Genomic DNA, 15512 nt, shown 5'->3' with positions numbered 1-15512 from the left:
AAAGGCATGCTTCTATGAAGCAAACAACTTAAAATGAAACAACCAAAAAGGGAATGCATTTTGAAAAAAAAATGTTTGTATCATATTTGATTATTTTACATTTTTTAAACTATGTATGATGAGTTGAAGTAGTAATGGTTTGAATGCATGATTCGACTTTTTTTTTTGTCACACGAATCATGACTTCGTCACTTGATACTCTAAATTTTTTATGATTTATGAAAAATTGAGACATTATGCATGAATCAAGTTCTCGTGTGAATCTATCTATGTTGCCTTCATTGAAATTTTCAAAAAGTGATTTTGATGATCATTTTGATTATTTAAAAGGAGAATTGTCAAAATGATTCATGGAATTTTGGATTCATGATCTTTCAATTGTTTATAAGATGGTTGAAATCTTTGTACCTTCAAATTCTTCCCTTCTCCTTTTAATTTTTTGAAATTATACATGTTATATATTGAAGATTTAAAAATATGTTTTGGTATCATGAATACACAAGAAATGTTGATTTGACAAATTGAATGAGTTGAAAATGAATGATGATTTTTTTTTCTCTCGATTATAACTTGTGATACTTCTTATATGAATCATCATCTTGATTTCTCAATATTTGATACCATCATAATATGAAATATTTATGATTTGGAATGATGCATGCAATACTTATGATTTTATTACGATGATATGATGTATTGCATATGATGTGAATCATATTTAAAATTGCTTTGACTTGAATTCAATTTGAATTTAAGGTTTATCTCAATTATAGCATATTGCAATAAGAATGACACTTTATCTTTATCATGATTTAAAAATTATTGTAAAAGAAAAAAGAGATACAAAATTATATTCTTCCCTTCTTTTTGATAATGACAAATGGGGAGATAGCTTGCTTACTTGCTTGCACATCTAAAGAGAAACAAAAATTGCAAATGTACATATCACAAAAAGAGGCAAAACTTTTTAGTTTGCTCATCTTAAAAGTAAAAAATGCTATCTTGCAATCTCAAGAGAAGCAATAGTGCTGCTATCTTGCATATCTCAAGAAGCAAAACTTGCAACTTGCACATTATAAAAGGAAGCAAGAATCGCTAGCTTGCACACTTCAACAAGAAAGTTATCTTGCATTTGCTTTTGAAATATTGCCAGCTTACACCTTCTAAAATGAAAAAAAATAAAAAAATATTGGCTACCTTGTATGTTTTAAACTTGCTATCTCACTACCTTGCATATCTAAAACTTGATAGCATGCATGTTCTAATATGACGTAGAACTTGCTAAATTTGCTAGCTTGCATAATAATTAAAATGGAGATTATGTTTAGTATGCAATAATTTAAACTTATATTTCAAATACTTGATAGTTGAACTTCTCCTTTTTGTTGATGACAAAGAGGGAGAAGTATGATGTTATGCATAAGTTTTATGATAACATGTTGCTTGGATTTTTGAATCCAAGAGTTCTATCAATATGGCATATTAATAGCGAGAGTTTGATTAAACTCTTGGAGTTAAGGTTAACTTCATCATCAATTGGTTATCATCATCAAAAAGGGGGAGATTGTTGAATCTCGAATTTTGTTGATGAAACCAATTGATAAGTGTTTATGATTTGACTGTGTTTTGAGTGACGTAGGATGCTTTGATCAGGATGATTAAAGCAGGAAGAATCATGTTGGGCCAGAGGAAAATATGTTAGAAGATTGGATGTCGAGCCAAAGGATCGATTGACGTATCGACAAAAGGCATCGAGTAATGGATTCGGGCATCAGGCTAAGAAGAGTTGATATTGCGCCAAGGATATCGGAGTTGCAAAGGTTAACTGGTCGATTGGGCAATAGTTCGCAAGAGAGGACGATGCGCCGAAGAATCGGATGAAGCATTGATGGACCAATGACATGCCAAACAACATGATTCATGCTTAGTAATAATTGTCTAGATCAAAGTATGTTTTATGTGTGCAGGATTAACAATGATAGCAGGACATAAAGCAAAATGAAGTCCCGGAGTCAAGAACGAGATTTTGTTGGGAGTTTGAGAGTTCGTCGGAAGTTCAAACGTTCGTCGAAAGTTTTACTAGAATTAACTGAGAAGTCTAGGAGCTTGCTAAAGAAGCTCGTCGAAACTTACTAAGAAGATCATCGTGGAGTCTAGGAGCTTGCCGGGAGTTCGTTGGAACATTGCCGAGAGATCGTCAAAAGTTCGCCGAAAGATCTCCGGAAGAAACCTAGACTTATGGACTTTGTTTAGCTTAGTAAATATTTTAAAATTCATAGTTAACACATAATTGGGATTAGAATTGGGCCAACCCAATTAGGGGACATTTGTCTAAGAGAAAAACCCAAATAGTGACCAAATAGGTGAAACCGTCGTGGCATAGTTTATGAGACTATGTCAGGCAATGGTACCGCCAAAACACAGTCTTCTAAGCAGTGGTACCATCAGACTAGGTGATGGTACCATCCAGTGTCAGGCTATAGGCAGTGGTACTGCCCAGTGTAGGCAGTGTTAGGATCGGAGCGGCACTAAGAGGGGGGGGGGGTGAATTAGTGCAGTAGAAAACTTTCGACGATTAAAATCGCGTTTATGCGATAAGAGCGATTTCGGTGTGACAGCCGATTCTAAGATTACTTTAACTTAAGATCAAGCGAGATGACGTTAAAGTAAATCTATGAAGGCAGTTTGCAGTTATGATGAAAATCAAAATATAAGCACAAACTGAAATACGACATTTGTACGATAAAAGCGATTTTGGTATGAAAGCTGATTCATAAACCACTTTAACTTGAGATGAAACGAGATGCAGTTAAAGCAAAGATATAAAGGGAGTTTGCAGTTATGATGAAAATCAGAACGTAAGCACAAACTGAAATATGATGTTCGTATGATAAAACTGATTTGCGTCTAAACGCCGATTCGGAAAGCACTGAATTTTGAAACACGTTCGTAAAAGCATAGAAGGCAGTAAGCTATTGAGGAGGTTTGCAGTAAAGATAAGATGCTCAAAGTAAATGCAAACTGAGATTTAGTGTTGTTCAGTCAATCTTGACCTACTCCACTTTTGGCTTTTCCTCCACCGACGAGGTCACCGACGTCAACTAGAGGCCTTCCTTCAATAGGCGAAGGCCAACCACCCTTTTACAGTTTCACTCCTTTTGACGGGCTTAGGAGACAACCCTTACAGAATTTTCTCTCCTCTTTTTAAAGATCAGAACTTGGAAGAAAAGAAGGAGAAGAACTTTTGGCCTTTACAACAATTTTGAGCTCTAAGAATCACAGAATAAGATCAGGATTTCGGTATATGTATGTTGCCTTTCAGTGCTGAATGGGTGGGGTATTTATAGGCCCCAACCCAGTTTGAATTTGGAGCTCAAAATTGTCAATTCCCGGAATTCCGGGATCTGGCGGTTGCACCGCCTGGCAGAGCTCGAAGACTGAGCCTCTGGGCGGTGCCACCTCTTGTTAGGGGTGGTTGAACCTCCTGCCAGAGCTCGAAGACCGAGCTCAGGCGGTGCCGCCTCCTAACTGAGGCGGTTGCACCGCTCAGCCAGAGCTCGGAGACTGAGCCCAGGCGATGCCACCTCTGTCAGGGGCGGTTGCACCTCCTGCCATAGCTCGAAGATTGAGCTCAAGCGGTGCCACTGCCTGACTGAGGCAGTTGAACCGCCTGGCAGAAATCAAGGTCCGAATAGTTTGATCCATTCGGCCCAATTTGGGTTGTTTTAGGGGCCCAATTGCCCCAAGACTAAGTTAATGGGATCACCTCCCATTTCCAACTTAATCATTGTGCTAACTACGATTTTTCCTAAGATATTTACTGCAACTTGCTCCAGTGCGTCAATCGCTTCTTCCGGCGAGTTTCCGGCGAACTTCCGTCGATCATCCGATGAACCCTCGGTGATGCTCCTATGGACTTCTGGCAAACTCCTGGACTTGCGACGATCCACTTGGCAAGTTCCGACGAGCTTCTTTGGCAAGCTCATGGACTTCTCGGATTTATTCCCATAGAACCTCCGACGATTGTCCGAACTTCCGTCGAACTCTCGAACTCCCAACGTGATCATTGTCTTGACTCCGGCACAACTCCTACTGCATATCTTACTTTCATCGTAGTTAATCATGCACACTTAAAATAAAACTTCGATTGAGACAATTAATCCTAAGAAATTAACCAAGTTGTCCGGCATGTCATTGGTCCCTCGACGCTTCGTCCGATTCTTCGGCGCATCGTCCTTTCCTACAGCCTATTGCCCAATCGGCCAGTTGACTCCGCAACTCCAATATCCTTGGCACAATACCTACTCTTCTTGGCCAAATGCCCGAGTCCATGGCCCGAAGCCTTCTGTCGATACGTCGATCGATCCACCGGCCCGACGTCCAATCTTCTGACATGTTCCTCCGGCACAACATGATTTTCCTGCTTTAATTGTCTCATCCTAATCGAAGCATCCTGCATCACTCAAAACACAAATTAAATCATAAACATATATCAAGTAGTTTCATCATCAAAATACGAGATTCAACAAAAGTATGATAAACTTTGAACGATTTAAACACTTTCGGAAACTTCGTACTATAAAAGCAACATTTCGTTTGAAACCGTTTCGATTGCATTTTAACTTGAAGGCAGTAAGCTATTGAAGGGGTTTGCAGTAAGGTAATAGCAGGAAGTAAATGCAAACCAGAGAAGACGGTAGTTTATAGTGGTTCGGTCAATCATGACCTACATCCACTCCTCCGATTCCTCTTCCGTCGAGGCCACCGGCATCCACTAATGATCTTCCTTTACTAGGCGAAGATCAACCTCCTTCTTACACCCCTCTTACAACCTCTTACAAGTGGTTCACCCCTTTTATAAAGATTTCAATGAAAAGAAAGGAGGTGAACACTCAAGCTATTGAAAACAAGACTTTTCCTAAAGCATTTCTCAACTTCTAGCTTCTCAAAAGGTTGTTGTCTCAGCTGAGATTTGAGGGGTATTTATAGGCCTCAAGAGGATTCAAATTTGGGCTCCAAAATTTGAATCCTCTTTGGTTCCCGATGCTGGCGGTGCCACCGCCTGCAGTGTCAGACACTGACAATGGACTAGCGGTGCCACCGTCCAGCCAAGCGGTGCCACCGCCAAACCCTTCGATTCACTGGTTGGGCTTTAAATTTAGCCTAAACCAAGTCTAATTTTGGGCTCAGTTGGCCCCTAACCAGGATATAGGATTATCTCTTAATCCTAATCCTCATTAATGTGCTAACTACGAATTTAAAGACATTTTCTAAGCTATTACAAAGTCCGCAAGTCAAGACTTTTTCCGGCGAGCTTCCGACGAACTTCCGACGGACTTCCGACGAACTCTCGGAAACCATTCTACGGACTCCCAATAAGCTCCTAGACTTCACGATTTGATCTTGGCGAGTTCCAATGAGCTTCTTCGGCAAGCTCCAATCTTTCTCGGTGAACTCCGCGAACTTCCAACGAACCTTTCGGCGAGCTTCCGAAAAACCCTTCGGCAAGCTCCCTACTCATTCTCGGCTAGATTCAGCAGCATTCCCAACGAACCTTCGGACTTCCGTCGAACTCTCGAACTCGCAACAAATCCTTCACGCTTGACTCCGACACTTTGTTTCGCTTTATGTCTTCATCGTTATCGTAGTTAATCCTGCACACACAAGTCAAAACACTACTCCGATCTAGACAATTATTACAAAGCGAATTGACATTTTGTTGCCCAGCACATCATTGGTTGTCGCTTCATCCGATTCTTCGGCGCATCGTCCTCTCTTGCGGCTTATTGCCCAATCGGCGGTTGACCTCCGCAACCTTGATATCCTTGGTGTAATTCCGCTCTTGGCCCGATGCCCGATGTCCGAAGCCTTCTGCCATCCAATATCCTAACGTGATCTCCTCCGGCGCAATGTCAATTCCTCCTGCGTTAATTGTCTAATCTTGATCGAGTAGACCTGCATCACTCAAAATGCAGTTAAACATCTAAACACAATCAATTAGTTTCATCATCAAAATATGAGATTCAACAATCTCCCCCTTTTTGATGATGACAACTAATTGATGACTAACTGAGTTAACCTGAACTCCCCGGAGTTTAACCAAACTCCCCCTATCAATATGCCATTGATAAAACACTTGGATTATCCCAAATCCAAATAACATTCATCACATGTTATGAAAAATATTTAAACCATCATGCAAATATATATAAAATATTTAATTCAATGCATGAAGTCATTAATATACTTCTCCCCCTTTGTCATCAACAAAAAGGAGAAGTTCTTGTTGAATCTCGGATTTTGATGATGAAGTCAATTGTCATTTGTTATCTAATCTATATGTTGAGATAAGTGTGCAGGATTAACTACGATGAAAATAAGACATGCAACAGGAGTTGCGCCGGAGTCAAGACAATGATCACGTTGGGAGTTTGAGAGTTCGACGGAAGTTCGGACAGTCGTCGGAGGTTCTACGGGAACAAATCCGAGAAGTCCATGAGCTTGCAAAAGAAGCTCGTCGGAACTCACCAAGTGGATCGTCGCAAGTCCAGGAGTTTGCCGGAAGTCCGCATGAGCATCACCGAGGGTTAATCAGATGATCGACGGAAGTTCGCCGGAAGCTCGCCGGAAGAAGCGATTGACGCACCAAAGCAAGTTGTAGTAAATGTCTTAGAAAATATCACAGTTAGCATAATGATTAAGTTGGAAATGGGAGGTGATCCCATTAACTTAATCTTGGGGTAATTAGGCCCCTGAAAAACCCAAATTGGGCCGAATGGATTAACCCATTCGGACCCTGATTTCTGCCAGGCGGTGGCACCGCTTTGGATCAGTCTCCGAGCGAGACTGGGCGGTGCAATCACCCCAGCCAAGAGGTGGCACCGCCTGGGCTTAGTCTCCGAGCTTTGGCTAAGCGGTGCATCCGCCCCAATCAAGCGGTGGCACCGCCTGAGCTCGGTCTTCGAGCTCTGGCAAGAGGTGCAACCGCCCCTGATAGAGGTGGCACCGCCCAGAGACTCAGTCTTTGAGCTTTGCTAGGCGGTGCAACCGCCTCAGTTAGGCGGCGCAACCGCCAGATCCCGGAATTCCAGGAATTGACAGTTTTGAGCTCCAAATTCAAACTAGGTTGGGGCCTATAAATACCCCACCCATTCAGCACTGAAAGGCAACGAAAAATACACCGAAATCCTGATCTTATTCTGTAATTCTTAGAGCTCAAAATTGTTGTAAAGGCCAAAAGTTCTTCTCCCTCTTTTCTTCCAAGTTCTGATCTTAAAGAGAGGAGAGAAAATTCTGTAAGGGTTGTCTCCTAAGCCCATCAAAAGGAGTGAAACTGTAAAAGGGTGGTTGGCCTTCGCCTATTAAAGGAAGGCCTCTAGTTGACGTCGGTGACCTCGTCGGTGGAGGAAGCCAAAAGTGGAGTAGGTCAAGATTGACCGAACCACTCTAAATCTCGGTTTGCATTTACTTTGAGCATCTTATCCTTATTGCAAATCTCCTTAAAAGCTTACTGCTTTCTACGCATATACGATCGGGTTTCAAGTTTTGCACTTTCCGAATTGGCGTTTAGACGTAAATCAGTTTTATCGTACAATCATCATATTTCAGTTTGCGTTTACGTTTTAATTTCTATCATAACTGCAAACTACCTTTATATCCTTGCTTTAACTGCATCTCGCTTAATCAAGTGATTTACGAATCAGCATTTAGACGTAAATTAGTTTTTTCGTAAGAATATCATATTTTAGTTTGCGCCTTCTATCTGATTTGTACCATAACTGCAAACTGCACTTATATCTTTGCTGCATCTCGCTTATTCAAAAGTTAAAGTGATTTACGAATCGATTTTCCTACCGAAATCACTTTTATCGAACGAACGCGATTTTTATCGTAGAAGGTTTTCCGCTGCACTAATTCACCCCCCCCCCTCTTAGTGCTCTTGATCCTAATAATTGGTATCAGAGCGGGGTTAACTCTCAAACTGATTAAAACCCAAGAGAGATGGCATCCGCCGGAAACCAAGAGGGCCATTCTATTACACGTCTACCCATGTTCAATGGGATGGACTACACCTATTGGAAGACTCGAATGAGTATCTTTCTTATTTCTATGGATTTTGAACTTTGGAATCTTGTCGAAAATGGATTTTCGAAGTCTTCTTTTCCAATGATCGATTGGAATGAATTGGAGAAGAAGGCTTTCGCTCTTAATGCAAAGGGTATGAATGCCTTATTTTGTGTGCTTGATAAAAATGAGTTCAACCATGTTTTGGTTTGTGAAACCGCATTTGATATTTGGCACACACTCAAAGTGACTCACGAAGGCACAAGTAGAGTGAAAGAGTCAAAAATCAATCTTTTGTTACATTCTTTCAAACTTTTCCGAATGAAACCGAGTGAGACTATTGGCGACATGTTTACCCGTTTCACGGATGTCGTCAACGGTCTAAAAGGACTCGGAAAAAATTTTTCAGATTTTGAGCTCGTAAATAAGATTCTAAGATCCCTTCCTAAGAGTTGGGATCCTAAAGTCACTGCTATTCAAGAGGCGAAAGATCTAAACAACTTCCCTCTTGAAGAACTAATTGGGTTATCAATGACCTACGAGATGACTTGCAAAGCTCATGAAGAGCAAGAAGACATCCTTCCAAAGAACAGGAAGGATATGACACTTAGAACTTCAGAAGACCACTTGAGAGAAAACTCGAGTGATGAGGACTATGACGATGACTTGGCACTTCTAACAAGAAAATTTTAAAAATTCATTAAAAGAAATAAGTTTAAGAATGATACAAAAAATAAACTTGAACCCAAGAAGGACCAAGTTATTTGCTATGAGTGCAAAAAGCCGGGACACTACAAGAGTGATTTTCCCCAAGTCAAAAAGAGAACATCAAAGAAGAAGGCACTCAAAGCAACATGGGATGACTCGAGCGCGTCCGAAGAAGAGGAGTCCAACACCGAGCAAGTTGCTCATTATGCCTTAATGGCCATCGGAGAGGAGGTAACGAATTTAATAGATACAGATTTATCATTTGATGAATTATTAAATGCCTCCCATGACTTATTTGATGAATGCAAGATTATTAGTAGAAAATATAAATTTCTAAAAAAGGAGCATGATAGTCTTACTTGTAATTTCGATAAGTTAAAAACTGAATATCATGATAGTTTAGATTCATGCATAAAATGCCATGATTTAGAAACTCTCCAAAAGGAAAACTTGCTACTTAAGGACACCTTGAAGAAATTCGAGGTTGGTAGCAAGTCTTTGAACATGATCCTTGCAAACAAGGGTCACCTTCCCAAAAGAAGTGGAATCGGATTTGTGAGAAGTCCTCACCAAAATCCAACCACCTTCATAAAAGGCCCCATCTTACATGTTCGACACCAAAGCAAATGCAACTTTTGTTGCAAACTTCGACACAAAACGTATTATTATCCATTCAAGAAAATTAGTCCAAACAAATTAATTTGGGTTCCTAAAGGAACCATGATAAATTCTATGCAACATGATAAACATTGTAGATCTATTTTTGAGGCACCCAAAAGCAAATGGGTACCTAAAAATCATCCATTCTTGTAAAGACATAAAACATCTTAAGCTGGGAGCAAGAAATAATATCCTGCTCTTTGGATTCTCGATATTCATGACCCGAGATCCAAAAAAAACTCGCGATGCTCTCTAGCCTAAATAACATAAGAGGATTAGAAGGTTAAAATTACAAATGTGATCTAGATACAATCCTATTTGATCTCTAAGAATTGGAAACCCATGATTCTCACTTCACATATCCTCTAGATTTTCAAATTCATTGATTTCATCCGTTCGTTACTTTCAAATCCAACTATATCATGAACTTACTAAGTTTGTCATGAACTTACAAGGCTTACCAACCTGAACAATCTGTCACAAATATGTACACGACATTTAGAGTATGCACGTCATAAGATCTATCTTGATCATGCAAAATTTCTTATCTTACAATGAAAATTCTTATGTAATTACGTAAGTAAAGTTGATTGCTCTGAATAAAAATTCTTCTCAAGTCAAAAACATTCAAATCAGATCACACTGCGGTCAGAACAAGTGCTCACTGCTTGCAGGCGGTGGCACCGCCCCAGCTAGAGGTTGCACCTCCGGCTGTCACGTGTTACAAGCGGTTGCACCGCCCCAGCCAGCGGTGCAACTGCCCGCAATTCTGCCTCTTTTTAACCCGAGCTAGGGCCGGTGGTGGAACCGACCCCAACTCACTCCCTTCCCCTCTTTACTCTTCCAAAGCTTCGCCACCTCCATTTCACCCCTCATAGCATCTCAAATACTCTTCATTTTGAAGCAAAAGATCAACAATCTCTCCTTCTATTGAAGATCTCACTAAGGTATTCTCTAAGAACCCCTTAAATTCTGTTTTTGATTCATTTACTCTTGCTCATTACTATCCTCTTAAATAGCAGTAGTTATGGGGTCTAGAAGATCCTCAAGGGACAAAGGAAAGAGGAGATTAGTGGAAGATTTTGATCTTACCCTTTTCGATTCAAAATATCATGCTGAAAAGTTTTCCTCTTTCGAACTTAAGAGTGTCAATAAGGGAAAACATGTAGATTTAAATGAACTAAGAGACTTAGAGACAATCCAATGGTTTGCAAACTTAGATCTACTCCCTATTTTACAAATTAGTGAACCCATCTATCCAAGACATGTTAGATTGTTTTACAACAATATACAAGTAAATGAAGAAGAAAGAATATCTACCTATCTCTTAGGACAACACATCTCCATTACGGATAAATTCATTTGCGACATGATAGGCATTCCCATAAAAAATAAAAGACTTTACTTTAGAGGATCATGGGATAATGAAATTGTTGGGACAACATATGTTGAAGCCTTAGGAACAATTTTCGCCAATCCCAACTTAGCATTTGTTCCTAAAAGTTATGAACATCTACTGCCACTAAACACAAAGGTACTTCATCATATCCTAACTAGCATCATTCTCCCTAAACAATATCATCATGATGAAGTAAGCCAAATAGAATTAGGGACTATGTATTGGATCATGAAAGGACATGACATCTGTCTTGGTTATCTTATCCAGCAAAATATGTTAGAACTATCTAAGAAAGACATGATGCTTCCATATGGTGGTATAATCACTAGAATACTGAAATTCTACTATATTCCAATACCACCGGAAGGAGAAGTAATAAAAGTAGATAGGTTTAGCATAATAAATAAAAATCTACTTCACCGATTAAGATGTGTTTATAGAAACGGTAACTGGGTCAGAATGCCTAGAAGAACCGATCCCCCTCAACCTGAACCAGAACCGGAAACACCAGTCTTTAGGGGTACTCAATCTCCTCCGATCTGTCCCTTTGAGGAAACACATTCATTTGAGCAAACTCATACATCATCTGTCGAAGATATTGGGATTCGGATGGACCGATTTGAACAAAGACAAGAACGACTCGAACATCGACAAGATCAAATCCTATCTGAGCTGCAGCAAATTCATCGACAATTTGACTCTTTATTTAGGCAGTTTAATTTTCCACCTCCTGAATGAGCTTGTACGTGTATATATGAACACAATCACCTATTATTATTGTAAACTCTTTATGTTACTCATCACAATGCCCTGTGCCTTGATCTTTGATATGGTTACCTGATGTATTTGTTTGTGAGCAGAGTTACGAACATCACTCATTGTTTAATCTCGTTACTCACTGTCGGATTTTACATTGAAATTAAATGTTTTGGTTTCCATGATAAATATGATTTAAGAAAATGATATACCAATGCAGTTGATGCATCATGTTATTATATTGCCATAATATTAAACATCAACTAGCTGATATTTCTACAAAACCTCTAAGGGAAGAACAATTTGATTTCATAAGAAGAGAATTAGGAATGTTGATGTGTCCGAATGATCAAATCACTTAATTGCCATTACATGCCTAAATAACATGTTGGAAATTATGTGTTGAATACAAAAATTTCCATAACAATAAGCATGTTTTGCCTTCATGATTGTATTTGAAAATCAATAGCATAGTCTTGTCCGAATGCATGAAAGTGTTAATTTCAATTTTGGATTCGCTTAACAATTGGTATCCTAACAATCGGATTTTCTCATACACTTATGAAAAATATTTTTCTGAAATGGATTTGATGAAATCATTCCTGCTTATAAATTCCATCTTGAAATATGGATGATAGTGTTTTTACTTGCAAAGATTTGTTTCACATACATATCTTGATCCTTATAAAAATGAAGCATAATTTAATCTCTCATCGATTTTAACTTCACAAATAGCCTTCCTCCTTCATGCAAAAAGATTATAACAAATAAAAAAGAAGAAGTATTCATAGCAATCTATGTATCATGCTTTCCTTTATATGCTTGGAAAATAACATGTAAAGGCATGAACAACTATCGCATTTATGCTCAAAATTCGCTTATTGTTCTCCTGCTATCACAATTACCATGCTTTTTATTGATGACAAAGGAGGAGAAATATATGAGTATTAATGCCATGCTTGCATCACCAAGAGATATATGAATTGATGCTATGATTGCTATAATTTACATTATGCCTTGTTTGTATCATGTAATGATATCAAAATCTTACTTCGCAGTTTTACATGTTAATATCTTACAATATGATGAATTTCTACTATTACCATCATTCAAACCTGTTATGTAAAATTTGAAAATGAATGTCAAGCCTTGACATCATCTTCAGAGAGAAACATCATGATGGGAATCATGATGGGAGTATTGATAAGTTTAAATGATTTTAACTTATCAATATGTCTCTTGAATTCAAAGGTTTTGAATTCAAGAATGACTTATCTCAAGTATGGCATATAGACAGGGGGAGTTAAGGTTAACTCCATTATCAATTGATTGTCATCATCAAAAAGGGGGAGATTGTTGAATCTCGGATTTTGATGATGAAGTCAATTGTCATTGGTTATCTAATCTATATGTTGAGATAAGTGTGCAGGATTAACTACGATGAAAATAAGATATGCAACAGGAATTGCGCCGGAGTCAAGACAATGATCAAGTTGGGAGTTCGAGAGTTTGACGGAAGTTCGGACAGTCGTCGGATGTTCTGCGGGAACAAATCCGAGAAGTCCATGAGCTTGCCAAAGAAGCTTGTCGGAACTCGCCAAGTGGATCGTCGCAAGTCCAAGAGTTTGCCGGAAGTCCGCAGGAGCATCATCAAGGGTTCATCGGATGATCGATGGAAGTTCGCCGAAAGCTCGCCGGAAGAAGCGATTGATGCACCGGAGCGAGTTACAGTAAATGTCTTAGGAAATATCGTAGTTAGCATAATGATTAAGTTGCAAATGGGAGGTGATCCCATTAACTTGATCTTGGGGCAATTGGGCCCCTGAAAAACCAAAATTGGGCCGAATGGATCAACCCATTCGGACCCTGATTTCTGCCAGGCGGTTGAACCGCCCAAGCCAGGCGGTGGCACCGCTTGGGCTCAGTCTCCGATCGAGACTGGGCGATGCAACCGCCCCAGCCAAGAGGTGGCACCGCTTGGGCTTAGTCTCCGAGCTCTGGCTGAGCGGTGCAACCGCCCCAGCCAAGAGGTGGCACCGCTTGGGCTTAGTCTCCGAGCTCTAGCTGAGTGGTGCAACCGCCCCAGTCAAGCGGTGGCACCGCCTGAGCTCGATCTTCGAGCTCTGGCAGGAGGTGCAACCGCCCCTGACAGAGGTGGCACCGCCCAAAGACTCAATCTTCAAGCTTTGCCAAGCGGTGCAACCGCCTCAGTCAAGCGGTGCAACCGCCTCAGTCAGGCGGTGCAATCGCCAGATCCCGGAATTCCAGGAATTGACAGTATTGAGCTCCAAATTCAAACTGGGTTGGGGCCTATAAATACCCCACCCATTCAGCACTGAAAGGCAACTAAAAATACACCGAAATCCTGATCTTATTCTGTGATTCTTTGAGCTCAAAATTGTTGTAAAGGCCAAAAGTTCTTCTCCCTCTTTTCTTCCAAGTTCTGATCTTTAAAGAGAGGAGAGATAAGGGTTGTCTCCTAAGCCTGTCAAAAGGAGTGAAACTGTAAAAGGGTGGTTGGCCTTCGCCTATTGATGGAAGGCCTCTAGTTGACGTCGGTGACCTCGTCGGTGGAGGAAGCCAAAAGTGGAGTAGGTCAAGATTGACCAAACCACTCTAAATCTCGGTTTGCATTTACTTTGAGCATCTTATCCTTACTACAAATCTCCTCAAAAGCTTACTGTTTTCTGCGCATATACGATCGGGTTTCAAGCTTTGCACTTTCCGAATCGGCGTTTAGACGTAAATCAGTTTTATCGTACGATCATCATATTTCAGTTTGCGTTTGCTAGTCATAAGTGCCCAGCAAGCCAATCACGTGAGTGATGGCACGTGTGACTTGATACAGAATCTTTTTGCTTATTATATTTTTGGCGTATATCACTTTATAACTATTGCATAAATGCATATGTATTGTGATATCCTTGGATTTGTGCAATGGGAATCGGATCGTGATGAGATCACGATAATGAGATCGATTCACCTTTAAACACATATCCTAAATAATCCCGGTCATAGGTTACTCGAGAGGGACATCGTGATAACCGGATAGACTGGTGTGCTGTATACCCGTCCATATGATGGATGCAGCTGGTCTCATAGCTGCTCGTGTAGGGACACTAGGGATACAGTACAGGTGCTCATTGGAGAATGAGTTCACTGATTGATCCGCTTACGGAATGCTGGATGGTTGATGATGCCTTATTGTCAGACAACGATTCCGTAGTCCTAGTGGTGTATCTGGTTCTTAGACTTGAGACACCAAGGATGTCCTGTATGAGTGCTCCACTCTTTGATACCAGACTTATAGGTTTGGCTGTTCCCAGATCTAGTACAGCTGGTCATTGGGAGTGGTAGTCGACCTTACGAGGGCTATTGAGTGTCGATAGAGGATCATCCACTCTCGGTATCATGAGAGGAATATCCCATGTGTTCTTGCTTAGACAAATCCCTGGCCAGGGTCATTCGGGTTGAGAGAGAAAGAGTTCTCCGGGAGAATCCGATTAGAGCGAGACTCAAGTAGAAACCGTATGGGTCTGACAGCACCATGCTCGATATACGGTCTCTGGGATATTAGATGGATGAGGGACTATAGGTACATGGTAACTGAGGACAGACAGGTCCAATGGATTGGATTCCCCTGTATCGTCTGGGGACTACGGCGTAGTGGCCTAGTACTTCCGTAGTCGATGAGTCGAGTGAATTATTACAGAGATAATAATTCACTTAGTTAGAAGGAGTTCTGACAGGTATGACTCACGGCCAGCTCGATATTGGGCCTAGAGGGTCACACACATATGGTAGGCATTGCGATGAGTAGAGGTTCGGATATGAGATATCCGACGGAGCCCTTGTCTTATTGGATGCAGATCCAATACCCACTAGGGAAAGGACCCATTAGGGTTTTGACACGGGATCTCTATAA

The sequence above is a fragment of the Musa acuminata genome, chromosome BXJ3-2 (assembly GCF_036884655.1).
Source record: "Musa acuminata AAA Group cultivar baxijiao chromosome BXJ3-2, Cavendish_Baxijiao_AAA, whole genome shotgun sequence".
Classification (NCBI taxonomy): domain Eukaryota; kingdom Viridiplantae; phylum Streptophyta; class Magnoliopsida; order Zingiberales; family Musaceae; genus Musa; species Musa acuminata.
The sequence above is the reverse complement of the archived record's forward strand: the minus strand, read 5'-3'. Positions refer to the sequence as shown.